Source organism: Capsicum annuum, chromosome 11 (assembly GCF_002878395.1).
Source record: "Capsicum annuum cultivar UCD-10X-F1 chromosome 11, UCD10Xv1.1, whole genome shotgun sequence".
Classification (NCBI taxonomy): domain Eukaryota; kingdom Viridiplantae; phylum Streptophyta; class Magnoliopsida; order Solanales; family Solanaceae; genus Capsicum; species Capsicum annuum.
Window position 1 is genome coordinate 109,784,052 of NC_061121.1, and position 13,702 is coordinate 109,797,753.

At 30.4% G+C, this 13,702-nt stretch overlaps 1 long non-coding RNA gene across 1 annotated transcript; it reads right to left on the reverse strand.

The window, feature by feature from the left end:
* Positions 1–3,811: 3,811 nt before the first annotated feature.
* LOC124888486 lies at positions 3,812–6,962 on the reverse strand. The gene is made up of 2 exons (XR_007046772.1): positions 6,807–6,962; positions 3,812–4,331 (listed from the first exon to the last, which is right to left on the reverse strand). It is a non-coding gene; the product is annotated as an uncharacterized LOC124888486 (long non-coding RNA).
* Between the last annotated feature and the right edge of the window lie 6,740 nt (positions 6,963–13,702).

Here is a 13,702-nt window from a genome sequence, read left to right on the forward strand (position 1 = left end):
CTCTAAAATCTCTACCTTGATAGGTCTGACTCCTGAACACCAAAACATCACGCCTTCTTGGCGCCTCCCTAAGATTCACTAAGAATACCCTCTGCCATCTTAGCATAATCCATAATACTCTGAAAAGAATCCCCAAGCACAACCATCTGAGATGTAGCTAATTGAAGGGAGAAATCCAAACCCTTCACAAACTTCTAAATATTCTCAGACTCGATGGAAATACTATCATAAAAATATCTGGACAGGGCATGAAAGCATGCCTCATACTAAAAAACTATCATAGATCCCTGCTCCAAATTATCAAACTCATCTCCCATCTGATCCCTCAAATTATAAGGCACGAATCTCTCCAAAAAGGCATCAACCAACTGATCCTATAATAACTCAGGAGCATCAACTGGCCTACAACTGATAAATGATCTCCACCATTCTTTCACAGTATCTGTCAATTAATATGTAGTATAAGACACACCATCTACACAGAAAGAGTGAAATCTAACTCAGAACACAAGGTATGAAAGAATTTCGCACGATAAAGAACAAAATGAGGGAAATTTCTTACAAATGTCCTATAGACTCTCGAAGATAACACAAATATCTATATACCGATCCATGAGACTCTATTAGATATCCCGTTCTTACACCATTGAGACCAACGAAACCTGGCTGCTCTGATACCAATTTGTCACAACTCAAAAATAAGGGTCATGATGGCACTTGTCGCAGCGTACCTTGACAAGTAAGCCTATCACCCAAACTGATACAAAAAGAAAAAAAGATAAAAATACCCAAGGAAAGGCTTCTACAATGAAGCATAACCATACAAGTAATCATTACAATGTGAAAAGAATTTATCCAACCAATCATGCTCAAAACCAGGTGTCAATAGTGTAAGAACTACTAATACAATTCAGGAGTTAAATACATCAGAAAAATAACCACAAAGGAATAATATTTATCTCTAAATACTAATAAAGACATAACTAATATAGAAAGATAGATTTGAACTCCGAATATATGAGCGTCCAACCGCTACCTTGAGTAATCTGAAAGCGCCCGAAACTCAACTAATCTGAGGCGCACCCGAACCTGAAGCTGCACTGAAAGGGTGAAGTAGGAGTGAGTACGGTCCACTTGTAATCAATAGGTATAATAGGCCGACTAAGCAAAGTAGAAAATAAAGCATACAAAATATACACTAAGGGCACGCCACCTGCAATCAGAAAATGTCCCACAATGGTAGCCCACACCACTTATACTAAAAGTTCTAATATATCACATATATTACAAAAACACACCAAGATGGAACACAAGTATGCATTATGTCACATATAAGTAAAACAAGGCAGAACCTGTAGATACAAGATATCAAATACAAGTAAAGGAAGATAAGACAAATACATAAATGCCAAGTCAATATGACAATACAACACAACATAAACACAATAAAGTAAGTGCAATGTATATGATAATGATGATGGTGGTGGTGATGATAATGCACAAGTTCATCGCACAACCTCCGAAATCATTGCACAATCTCCGTATACACCTACGGAGCCAAAGCTTCCCGATGTATAACCCATGGGGCATTCGTCAACTCATGTACAATCCACATATTTCATATCGCATTTCCAGCACATCCCTTAGAAAGTTTTTATAAGGTATTATAATATCTTCTCCTCGGCACTTTCCTCGGGGAGGATTTTATAAAAGGTGTTGCCAATGTTTCTCAAATATTGCTACGATGGTATCAATGTTTCATGAATGAGTATGATATGAGGATGTAATGCTCACAAACAATCACAATGAGTATTTTCATAACTAATCATAATGATATATTTCCACACCAACCACAATTATACATTTCCACAACCACGTGAGTCAATATTCACACAATATTTTCGTTTCATCCATGAATTTTCACATGTCTCATGTAACAAGTATGAATATATCACAATACACCAATCGTATAACATTCGGTATTTCAATAACACAATACAATTATTCACATATATTCAAGGGTATCACATTACATAGGATCCCACACGGTCACACATATCACATAATATCTCAATTTTAACAATTCTATTACATACAGGCCTCCACATGGGCACAACACATAGATAACCATTTTTCATGATTAGTTCTCATCCTTAACATGCATTTTGTACCATTATTTACTAGCCAACCTAGTCTGAAAGAGTTAAGCCATAACCTAGCTCAAAAGCTGAAATATCGCAACCAAGACTTTACTCCCAAAGTCTTAATCCTCACGAATGGTCTCAAACTCTACTAAAAATATTAAATATGAAATCTATGCGTCAAAACAAAATTAATGACACCCATATTGACTACTTTTTATTTGGGGTCAAAACGGACCCCCGAAATGAGTTTTTTTAAAGGGTAAAATTGTATTTTTACTTTAAGAATATCTTTTTCATATTTTTAGGAATCTACAGATGAAAACTCAAGTTAAATTGAGTAAAAAATAAGGGTCAAATAGAAGAAAAACTATTTTTAAGCTTTGCGGGGTAAAATCTTTGAAATTCGGGTTAAAATCAAGAATCAGAGTTGTTTTGAATGTTAAATTGATGAAAAACTAATACTTATAAGATTAAAATATAATTCAAGTAAAAAGGAGTGAAATTAGAGTTTTTAATCAAGCCCTGAGATTTTTGGCTTTTGAGAAATTAATCAAGAAATTACTAAGAAAAATGGTGATTTCTTACCTTAAATCCGTAACAAAATCAAGAAATAGATGTTAATCTAGCTTCCCAAGCTCCCACATTATTTTAGGATTTAACTCTCAAGTGACAAAATGAAAAATGAGCAAAATGGGCCCAAAAAAGGGGATAAAAAGCTGATATAAATAGTGCAGATTTTCTGCACCAGCTATAACAGTAAAAACTATTTTTTTAAAGTCCAATCCGAACTTCAACGAGGTGTCTGGGATTCATTTGGAATCTGATATATGCAAACGAACTATGTAACCGCACTAAATTCAAAGTTGATCCCCAAAATCCGAAATTGTAAATTTCCAAACCGAGGGATGAAATAAGATTTAAAAGTCATAAAATCACACCAAATATGTTACCACCTTAAAATCGACGTTTTGAATCCACTGGCAAAGTTGAATTTTTTATTTGAGATTATTTTGACAAAATAGGGGTCCCACTAACAGTGCCCAAGTGCACACGCAAGTGTAGGTAGTCTTATCAAGTAGTAAAGTGGCTTCAAGAAAGCCCAAGTATCGATCTCATAGGGACTTGCGTTTGCCACCTATCCAATTCTAGTTCAACAATTGATAAAAGTAGCAAATAGAGTTTTAGAATTAAAAAAAAAAACTAAACTAATGCGGAAAAGTAAATGACGTAGGACAATCTATGGATAGAAGCCCAGGGTTAAGGTTTACAACCAATCATACTAAGTTATTGAACTTCATTCATTAAATTGCTTATCTTGGCTGTTGATTCGTAGGGTTAATTGCGCGATTATGGTTTCCCAATCTTTAATCCTTTACCTAAGTTGAGCATTACAACTACATCGTTGAGCGGAGATGTAATGATCCAATTTAGTTATTTAAGCTATCTTCCTACGTGTGAATCAAGTAAGGCATCTAAGTACATCCCTGTCCTATATGCTAATTCAAATCTCTTATTTTATAAAGAATCAAGAACCAAATCTTGTTTATTCCTCAGTTCTATCTCCCTGTTCCCTCTCCCGAGATCACAAGGTTGACAATTGACGTATTCTAAGGGTAGCTAATCCTTAAAATAGTTAAAACAAGAATAAACAAACACCCATAATGATACACAAATCAAACAAAATTAATTCAAAAAGTAATCATAAATGTGGCCTTAACCCTAGAAAAAGAGTTTTAGCCTTTAATGGAAATAGTCATCATCCAATCCCTTGGATTGATGATACAAACCATGAAAGAAACTAAAGAAAAGAGATATAAACCCTAAAAAGAAGTTATGGTAGCCTCCTTAATCTTCCAAGACGTTCAAAAGTAAGTAAAAACGGGTCCTATTTATAGTAGAAGAAATAGCCCATGCCTTGTTGAACAAGGAAACAGTTTCTGGTCGTCTGCGAACCCAGTGATTAACGCGTTGAAGGGCGTCGCGTCGCATCTAAATTGCGTTGGTTCACTATTTTGCATACCTTCTGAATCCATTGGAGCGATGTACACTCCCAGAATCCTTCCCATGCACCCACACTCTCCCAATACTTTTTAGGTGTCCAAATTGGCGTCAAGCTGTGTTTTGTGGTTTTGTGATCCATTCCAAGCCTTTTTGAGTTGTTTTCACTTGATTTGAAGCTTGTAAATCCTTCATATATCATCATAGTCCATTAAACAAGTATCTTATAGCACTAAACATAATAATTTAGAGCTCAAAAAAACACAACATCCTCAACGATGAACTAGAAACATGAGCTAAGCATAGGCTAAATTCACATTGAGCTTTAACTTATTGTTTTGACTCTTTTCTTGATCCAATTGACCCTAGAACATTATAACTAAGTTGTTTCACATATAAATACATAATAACAACCTTAGTAACTCATTAAAATACATTAGAAACCCACACAATAGATTAGAAAAATACCTAGCTCAAGCTAGTTACACTAGTTTTCTCGGTTGAACTCTAAATGCTCAAATTGAATCAAAACTCATGTAAAACCACCATTAAACATTGTAAACACATACTTGGACACATAAATGCTCATTTATATCATTATCAACCCATTAATCACTTGAATCATCCTCAAAACAAGGCTAAATAGGCTAGAATATTAGCGCTAGAATGCATAAATATACCCAACATCACCCACACTCATATTTTCAATTTTCTAACTTTCCGACCAATAGGTCGAAATGAGATTGGGTGTATCGAAACCCAAACCAAAGATCCACCTATCCTAAAATAGATATTCTGGAGCTACTGGCACAGTCCATTCAGTCATATGTGGCTCGTATTAAAAGATATCTACATAAGTCCAAATAAGGCTCTCGAAGCCATTAAAAATCACTATATCGCATAAATGGTATCATAATGCATCGAGAACCATGCCAGTCACTATCATACCCCAGAAATACCATAATACAACTACAGGATAAAATAGTCAAATCATAAAGAAATACACCATTCGCACATTTCTTTAAAAAGTCGGTTGTTACAATAATGTAACGTAAATCAAACACCTTCGGATATTAATAAAGGTAATTTCACTCAAAAGGACACCAATTATGAAAATGGTGAGCAATATTTGGTTACTAAAATAAGCGTTGGAATATTTAAAATTATTTAATAAAAGCAAAAAAATTCTCTAAATTGGCATGGCAATCAGGATACCTTATTTGAAAGAAAAAAATATATTAACTGCATCATTATACAACATTCAAAAAAAAAAATAGAGAAAAATTAAGCCCAATATCAACCTCAACCAATACAATTATGGGGTAAATCATAATCTAGTAAAGAGAATGATAACTTGACGAAGTTACATGAAAAACTCAAGTAACTGACATAAGCGTTCTTTATCAATTTGAGTGAGGCTATGATCCCTATCTTTAAAGAGTTAGCAAGCAATTGAAGGGGGGGGGGGGGGGGGGGGGGGGTTGTAAGCAAAGAGAAGTATTGTAATAGAATGCTGGCTCTAATTCATAATTGTTGTAAGAGGATACAAAGTTACTTCTGTATGTGCTTGTGGGAAGGCAATACCCAAGTCATCTATCAACTCATAGTACATTATTGTGTATTGAACCTCTTGTAACAGACTCTCTTTGAGGATCAATTGTCCAGTGATGGCCATCAAAAATGAATTTTATCTGTACCAAATGAAGCTCTTGAACAATATAAGATGCATTCAAACATCTTTAACACAGAAGAACAGAAAAGCTATTAGGCAGAGGTAAGATTGAATATTATAAATAGAAACTCATCAAAAGACTCAACTTGCTCACTCCTGGTAGCACATTCTAATTTAAGAAATCCTTTCTATTTTATTCCATCTCAAAACTAAATCCTTCAAAGTAGCAAGATTTTGTTATAAACTAATACTGTTACATAGTACTTCAAATTTTAGGAGACGTTCCTTTTTTAATAATTGTTAGATAAAGCGTGTAAATAGAATTAAACTTGTTTGTAATACATGAACAAGTGTATGCAATAGAGCTATTCAAGGCTTTTTAGAGCCACTTTAACTATATAATTTTCTTAATTTTTCAAAATTAGAATAATGAGAAACACACAGATGAAGAAGGTGGCAAACACACACACTTTTAAAGTCGATACACTAATTACCATATTGAATTCTTCAATAGTGGGAAATCCTACAATATAAAGTTTTGAAATTTCTAAATAAATTCTAAGCAAAAGCAGCAGCATAGCTCATGATTCTGGCGATAATTATCGATTTATCACAATATAGATAGAAAAATCATCTTAATACTTCTTAACTATAAAAACATCTTTCGTGAAATAGAAATTGAAAGCTAGCATAGAGATCTGCAGCTTTTACAAAAAAAATTAAATAAAAAAGAAAGACAACCTTGCATCTACGGAATCATGGAACAAATCTGGCTCATCACAGAAGCTACATATCAAAAATAGGAAAATTATATCAATTACCCAAACGATCAAAAAGAAAAAAACTCACCCCCTCCTTCCCGAAAAAAAATATACAACAAACTAAATATTAGCACAAATCTCAGAAGCATAAGTGTATAACACATTTTCAAGAAAAAAAGGGTTCTCACCAGTCACTAGAAAATCTAAGTGATCTACAACCACATAAATTACCTTATGATTACTTTGTCAAACACCTCCAAATTAGATAAATTTTAAAAATGATTGAGATTTTTTCAACTTCTGCAATATCTAACAAGTCTTCATGTAAGAGGATGGTTCGAGATATAGAATTTATAAAAAATTTTAAAAAGATAGACCATCCTTTTATTTGGGTATTTATCAAGAATAAAATATTGTAAAGGCTTCCTATGGATCGTGATGATATAAATCTGAAACATGCACAAACCTATTTTTAAGGACATTCTTCCTTTTTTTTTATAACCATCAATCTACGCCCAAATTAAAGAAATAATAAAAGAGCAATAACCAAGATAATTTACCTAACCAAGATGAAAGAACCTAAACTAATACGAATAACACAACTTCAGAGATTTTAAAGGAAGCAATCACCAACTCTTTTCTGGTGAGTCATAATATTATACAGTCCTAAATCATTGAGTATAAAATAAGGATAAGATGATATTTATGATAAAAAGTGTGATAAATTAAAATTTAAAAATTAATGAGAATAAAGAAAAAAAAATATACTTCCGCCTTATTTTTTGTGATACTCTTTTTTTTAGTTCATCCAAAAAATATTTATTACTTAACTATGATAAAAAAAAAATCAATTTTAGAATTAAAATAATTTGTAGCCACAAAAATATTTATTATTATAATTTTAATTATTTTTTTGAAGCTGTGTGAAATTAAAGAATGTTACATAAGATGTGTCAAAAAAATATTAACTTATTTGGTGGTGTTTCCGCGTATTGTAAATGTATAACATCAAATAAATTTGTGGTTCAAGTTTTTAATAAATTTATGATTGTTTTCATTTTGTGGGACCCACGTAGCGCCAAAATATGATCTGTGAGGACGATGAAATTTACTATTTTGACTTATAATATGTAGTAATGTATATATATATATATATATATATATATATATATATACATATAATATTGATTTTTCTGATACATATGTATGATACATATATCTTATATATTAGATTTCAAACATATGTATCATTCTTAAATTATGGAAAGGAAACACAAGTTCTTGATATGTATCAAATACATTTATCTGATATAAATGCCTGATGGATGTATACTTGGTACTTGTGATTGATACATTAATTAATTTTGATAAAAACTGATGGACTTTTGATATCAAGAACAATATAGTTGTGTGAAGAGATATTCATATGCATGTATGTGTGTGTGTGTGTGTAGCACTGATTTTTCCTGATGCATATATCTTATTTATTAGATTTCAAACATAAGTATCATCCTTAAATTATAAGAAGAAAACACAAGTTCTTAATATGTATCAAATACATTTATCTGATACATATGCCGGATGCATGTATACTTGATATGTGTTATTGATATATTAATTCATTTTGATAAAAATTGATGGACTTTTGATATCATAGTTGTGTGAATAGATATTCATATGTATCATAAACTTCATTTATTCATATGTATCATAAACTTCATTTTGATAAAAATTGATGGACTTTGATATCAAGAACAATATAGTCATGTGAATAGATATTCATATGTATAATAAACACATATTAATCTACTGTATACATAAAAAGATTGATAAATTTATTACATGAGCATGTTGATGCTTTCATATGTATCATGAACAAGAAAATGCATTCTTTTGTATTATGATGAATATGCATGCATGCAAGTACATTTATATGTATCACGAATAAAAAAATATATTCTTTTGAATTATGATGAATATTCACGCATGCAAGCACGTTCATATGTATCATGAATAAAAATTGCACTCTTTTTTACTATGATACATATGCACAGAGATACATTCACATGTTTCATGAACAATTACTAATAAGCTTCATATTATAAATGAATTAGTAGACTATGATACATTAGCATGGAGGTACATTCATATGTAGCATAAATATACTTTTTTTACTATGCTACTACATATGTATAGTGATTCATTAAGATGTATCATGAAATTTATTTTAATGAAGTGATCTTCTTATCCATCTTCATCACTATCCGTTAACTCTCTCAACCTTCATCGAAAAATAGTCAAAGACACCAACAACTCCTCCACCATCACTGTTGCATTTGTCCTCGTTCTCATCGAAAACCCAACAACATTGCTCAATTATCCTTTTTCTCTTAATGGGTGTTGTCTTAAAGGGTTGACAAGCAGCCGACGGAAGGATGATGCCAATTCAGTGGTTATCGTCATTGCCATGGTTTCATCGAAAACTATAAAATTGTTTAGCTTCTACAATATGAAGATTCTTTACAAGAATATGAATTCTTGTTAACATGAAGCATACAGTAAAACTTTTAAAATTTTAAGGAAAAAAAGATTAATAGAGATGAAAAAAATTAAACCAAATTATAAATTGCAAATAATAAGATATGATCAAATTTTTTTTTTTTTTTTTTTTAGATATTTAAGAGATTGTGTCTCATGATTTACTCTCCTAAAATATATACAAATTTGTTACTTTCTTATTTAATATGTAGCAAAAGAAAAATGAGAAATATGATATTTTGTGAAATATTTTAAAAGATAAAAAATTTTATGTATTTATGCCCCTTAAGTTTGTGTTTTTGCATAATTTATTTAAGTTTAAGCTTTAATAAGTCTGAATAAGTCTTAATCATTAAGATCTGGAATCAATTTTAAACATCATTAAGAGGTATTTCTGTGTCGGATAATATTTACCACCACTCTATCCACAATCACCATTCATCACAACTAACCATCTCTGCCTTCACTATTATTTTCAACCATAATTACAGTCATTAACCACCATCCACCTCTATCATTACCACTATTATTTTCAACCATAATTACAGTCATTAACCACCATCCACCTCTATCATTACTGACAATCAACATCACTACCAATCATTATTGGCAACCGCTACTACACTTACCACCTCTATTATTACAATTATATATCCAAAGCCCCAACCACGAACATCGCCAATGCTGCTATTACTATTAATCATTGACGGACAATTTCTATTACCAATTAAATTCACTGTCATAACTAGTACAACCGCCAATATTAGAATTCAAATTATGGAATAATATTGGATTCAATTAGGATTCAATCAGTTATTATGCAAAAAAAATTCAAATACAAATCTCTATATAGTTAAACAATTCAATTTTTTACATCAACGTAATTATATACCAAAAGTTTTTACAAGCTTAAATACTCAACAACTTATAACATTACCCAAGACCTAATCAAAATATGTACAAGAGCTTCTATAAATAACAATCGTCCTTAAGATACACAACTTTCATCCGAAAGAGATGCAGAAGTTGAAGAAGAATACATCTAAAAAACTCTAAGTCAACTTGCAACACACCTATATCTTAAAAAAGGCATAGTAAAGGTAGTATTAGTACGCCACATGTATTAATAAGCACTATTGGTTGACTAGAATTAATTCATGTAACAAAAGATAGAAATCAATAAAATCAGCATGATAATCTCATATAACAATTGAGCCCCGAGTTTATATTCCTCATTGTAACTCCTTTAATCTCAAGTTTTCAAGTACCTCTCTTAGTTTCATTAACTCTATCAATTTCACTAAGTGTTTCTACATTCCACCAGGACAAGGTTCACTAACCATTAAAGTAACTCAATACCACAAGAAAACAATGACCATAATGATAATAAAAATTCTCAAGTCAGTAAAATCAACACATCGATATTCTAACTACAACGAATAGTATTAATCAACGAATAATTACAGCAACCATACAAGAGTACATTTATGTAAGTCAACCACTTTAAAATCATAGAGAATACAACAAATCCACGACCACAACAACATTCCACAATTTCACAAGACGGTATAGATACTTTAACATATAAACAATATCCACATTAGACAGATAATTCACTCAACTTTCACACAATCGATACCAAAAACATAATAATATATAATCATAAGTCAAATATTTTAAGTCGTATGAAATTCTGTAAATATAGAAGTCACCTCACACTATGGATCTATGCCTGTATCAACCTCACGAAATGTACAATCTATATATCTCATCAACTCATAGTACTCATTCATCTCATACACACTCTTACATCTGTACACACGTTAAGAAAACTTATTTTTGTTCAATTATCACAACTAGTACAGGAACAACTTCATTCATGTATCATATCGATGTAATATTCAATCCTTCATAACCTTTCAGTTGAATGGAGATCTAGACTAAGACAACGATTTAGACATAGAAATAAGAAAATTGTGCACAAAAAGAAGAGAGTACCTTTAAAAGTCCTAATTGTTTCTTGTTTCTTATGAGCAAAGAGAAGTTGGAACATAGAAGGGAAAAGAATATGATATATGAATATGACGTATCATATATAATATAATATAATATGTTAAAACAATTGTTTTATATTTCTAATTAATGACTATTGACTAAATGTGTAATTATTATTCTCTACTAGTAATGTACTTCTAACATCTTTTAGTTTTCATTTTACCTTGTTTAATTATTTTATATTTTTTATTTAAAAAATAATAAAATTAATTAATTATTTTTTAATTTTATGGGGTGGCCTCTAAGACTCGCAAATTAGGCCTCTGAGGTTGATGGGTCAAGTGAAGTCGGGTTTACAAGCCTCACTTCTAAATGTGATTGTAAAAATTTAATCCAACCCCACTTAATTAAAGGGCTGAGTTGGACCGCCCTAATGGATCAAGTCCATTTTGACAACTCTATGAATGTACTTCAGAGTACAAAAGATAAATTTATTATTGTCACATACTAAAAAATGTAATAATTTAGAGCTAATAACGTACAATAATTATTATAGTATGATTCAAACTTGCGGATGACAATAATTAATCATTATCGTGCAATAATAAATTCATTATTATAAACTCAGATCAAGATAGATTTATTATGCCATATATTGAAAAGTGTAATAATTTGAAGCTAATATTTGTACGATAATTATTATTGTAGCGAGTATAATTCACTACAACAAACTTGATCAGGAGCCAATATTATATAATAATTATTGTAAAGTTTTGATTACATGTTACTTGTTGTAGCGAGTATAATTCACTACAATAATAAACTCACCATTTGTAGGGGGTGCGAATATTTAATAGATGTAATAGATTTATTAGGTTTTCTAGTGAATCTATTTTTATTTGTGTGTGGATACATTTGTAGGGGGTGCGGATATTTAATAGATGTAATAGATTTATTAGGTTTTCTAGTGAATCTATTTTTATTTGTGCGTGGATATTCCTTAAATTTTGTTTCAATATCTTTTAATGATTTACTTTTTTCGTAAGATATATTCATTAATTTGTTTATTATTTTATCCTGTAGTAATTGCAGAGTTACAAATTTCTGTATAATAATTTATCCTATCTGTACTGTAATATATATCTAATTCTAGATTTTTAATGTTATTTATTATTTTGTGTTGTTCTTCTCGTAGTGAGTTTTTTAAATTATATAAACTTTCACATGTACTTTTCTAAATTTTCTAAGGTTTTTTCTATCCATATTAATTTTTCTTTTAGATTTTTCATTATTTTCCTAATTCGGTTTCTATAATTAATTTCATTATTTAGATTTTCTTGATTTTCTCTAGTTTTTCTAATATATTCTAACATCTCTTAATCTGAATAATATCCTTCTGGGTAAATTTCTTCGTATAACTGTTCTAGCCAATTTATAGTTTCTATTTCGTAGTCTATTACTTCTTCTAATATTATTTTCTTAATATCTATAATTTCTATATCTTTAAGTATATATAAGATTAAAACTTTAAGATAATCTAAATGATCTATCTTTTAAAATTGATTTTATTATAATATTTTGTAGTTGTTTGTTTTAGCCTTAGTAGTTCTTGCATATTTTCATTAAGAAATTTTATGTATTTTATATCTTTATTTTTCATGTATTTGTCTATATTTATGTTTATCTGTTTTTCTAGTAACTGTATGTTTTTCATGTAATTTATCATCGTAAGTATTTATCAGAGTAGTTAGGTAGATATGGTATATAATTTATTCTAGTCATGTAATATTTACCAAAGGCTTTTTCTAATATGATTTTTCTTATATCTACTACTTTTATATCTCTAAGTGCATACAAAATAAGTATTTTAAATTTATCTACCATCACATCAGATAAATAATCATTCATTTTCATAAAATTGCTTTTTTCAAAATATTCCCTTCAACCATGTACATAACAAAATATGGTCATCTTAGCTTACTATATACTAGATTATTCTTAAATAATATGTTCTTCCGTCACTATTAACATGGTAATTCGGATACTTTTTCCTTAAACAGCGCCTCTATTCTGGTTACTCCCCGCCACGGCTTCTTGCCTCATTGGTTTCACCTTTAGGATGGCATAGTCCTCAGGGATCTTTCTCCGTTTCTTCTTTGTTAATAAACTTCTTAACATATTATTCTTCGAATAATTCTACTATAAAGTAACTAATATGAATTTATTTTATCATATCATGATTGTTGGGAATTATGAATTTAGCTATTCATAATCATAAATAAATATACCTGTTCGGGTAGTTTTGATATCTCTGAAGTTTGTTCTTTCATAGCTTTTTCCATTGAAATATGTGTATTTAATTAACTGAGTAAAGTTTTTGTTGTGGAATAGAGAGAATGTTTGCTTCAACGCATGAAGGCTTGCCTTTGCAATGCCTTCTGCTTTCTTTATTTATAGAACGAAAAGTAACTTTACAATTCAATCTTTACATGTTTTTAAAATGTAAACTAAAAAGTCAAAAAAGGTGGCTAGGCTACTAACTAGCCTTTAATTTCCTACAATCCTACAAATTTACATCTTTACGTAAAAGTCTA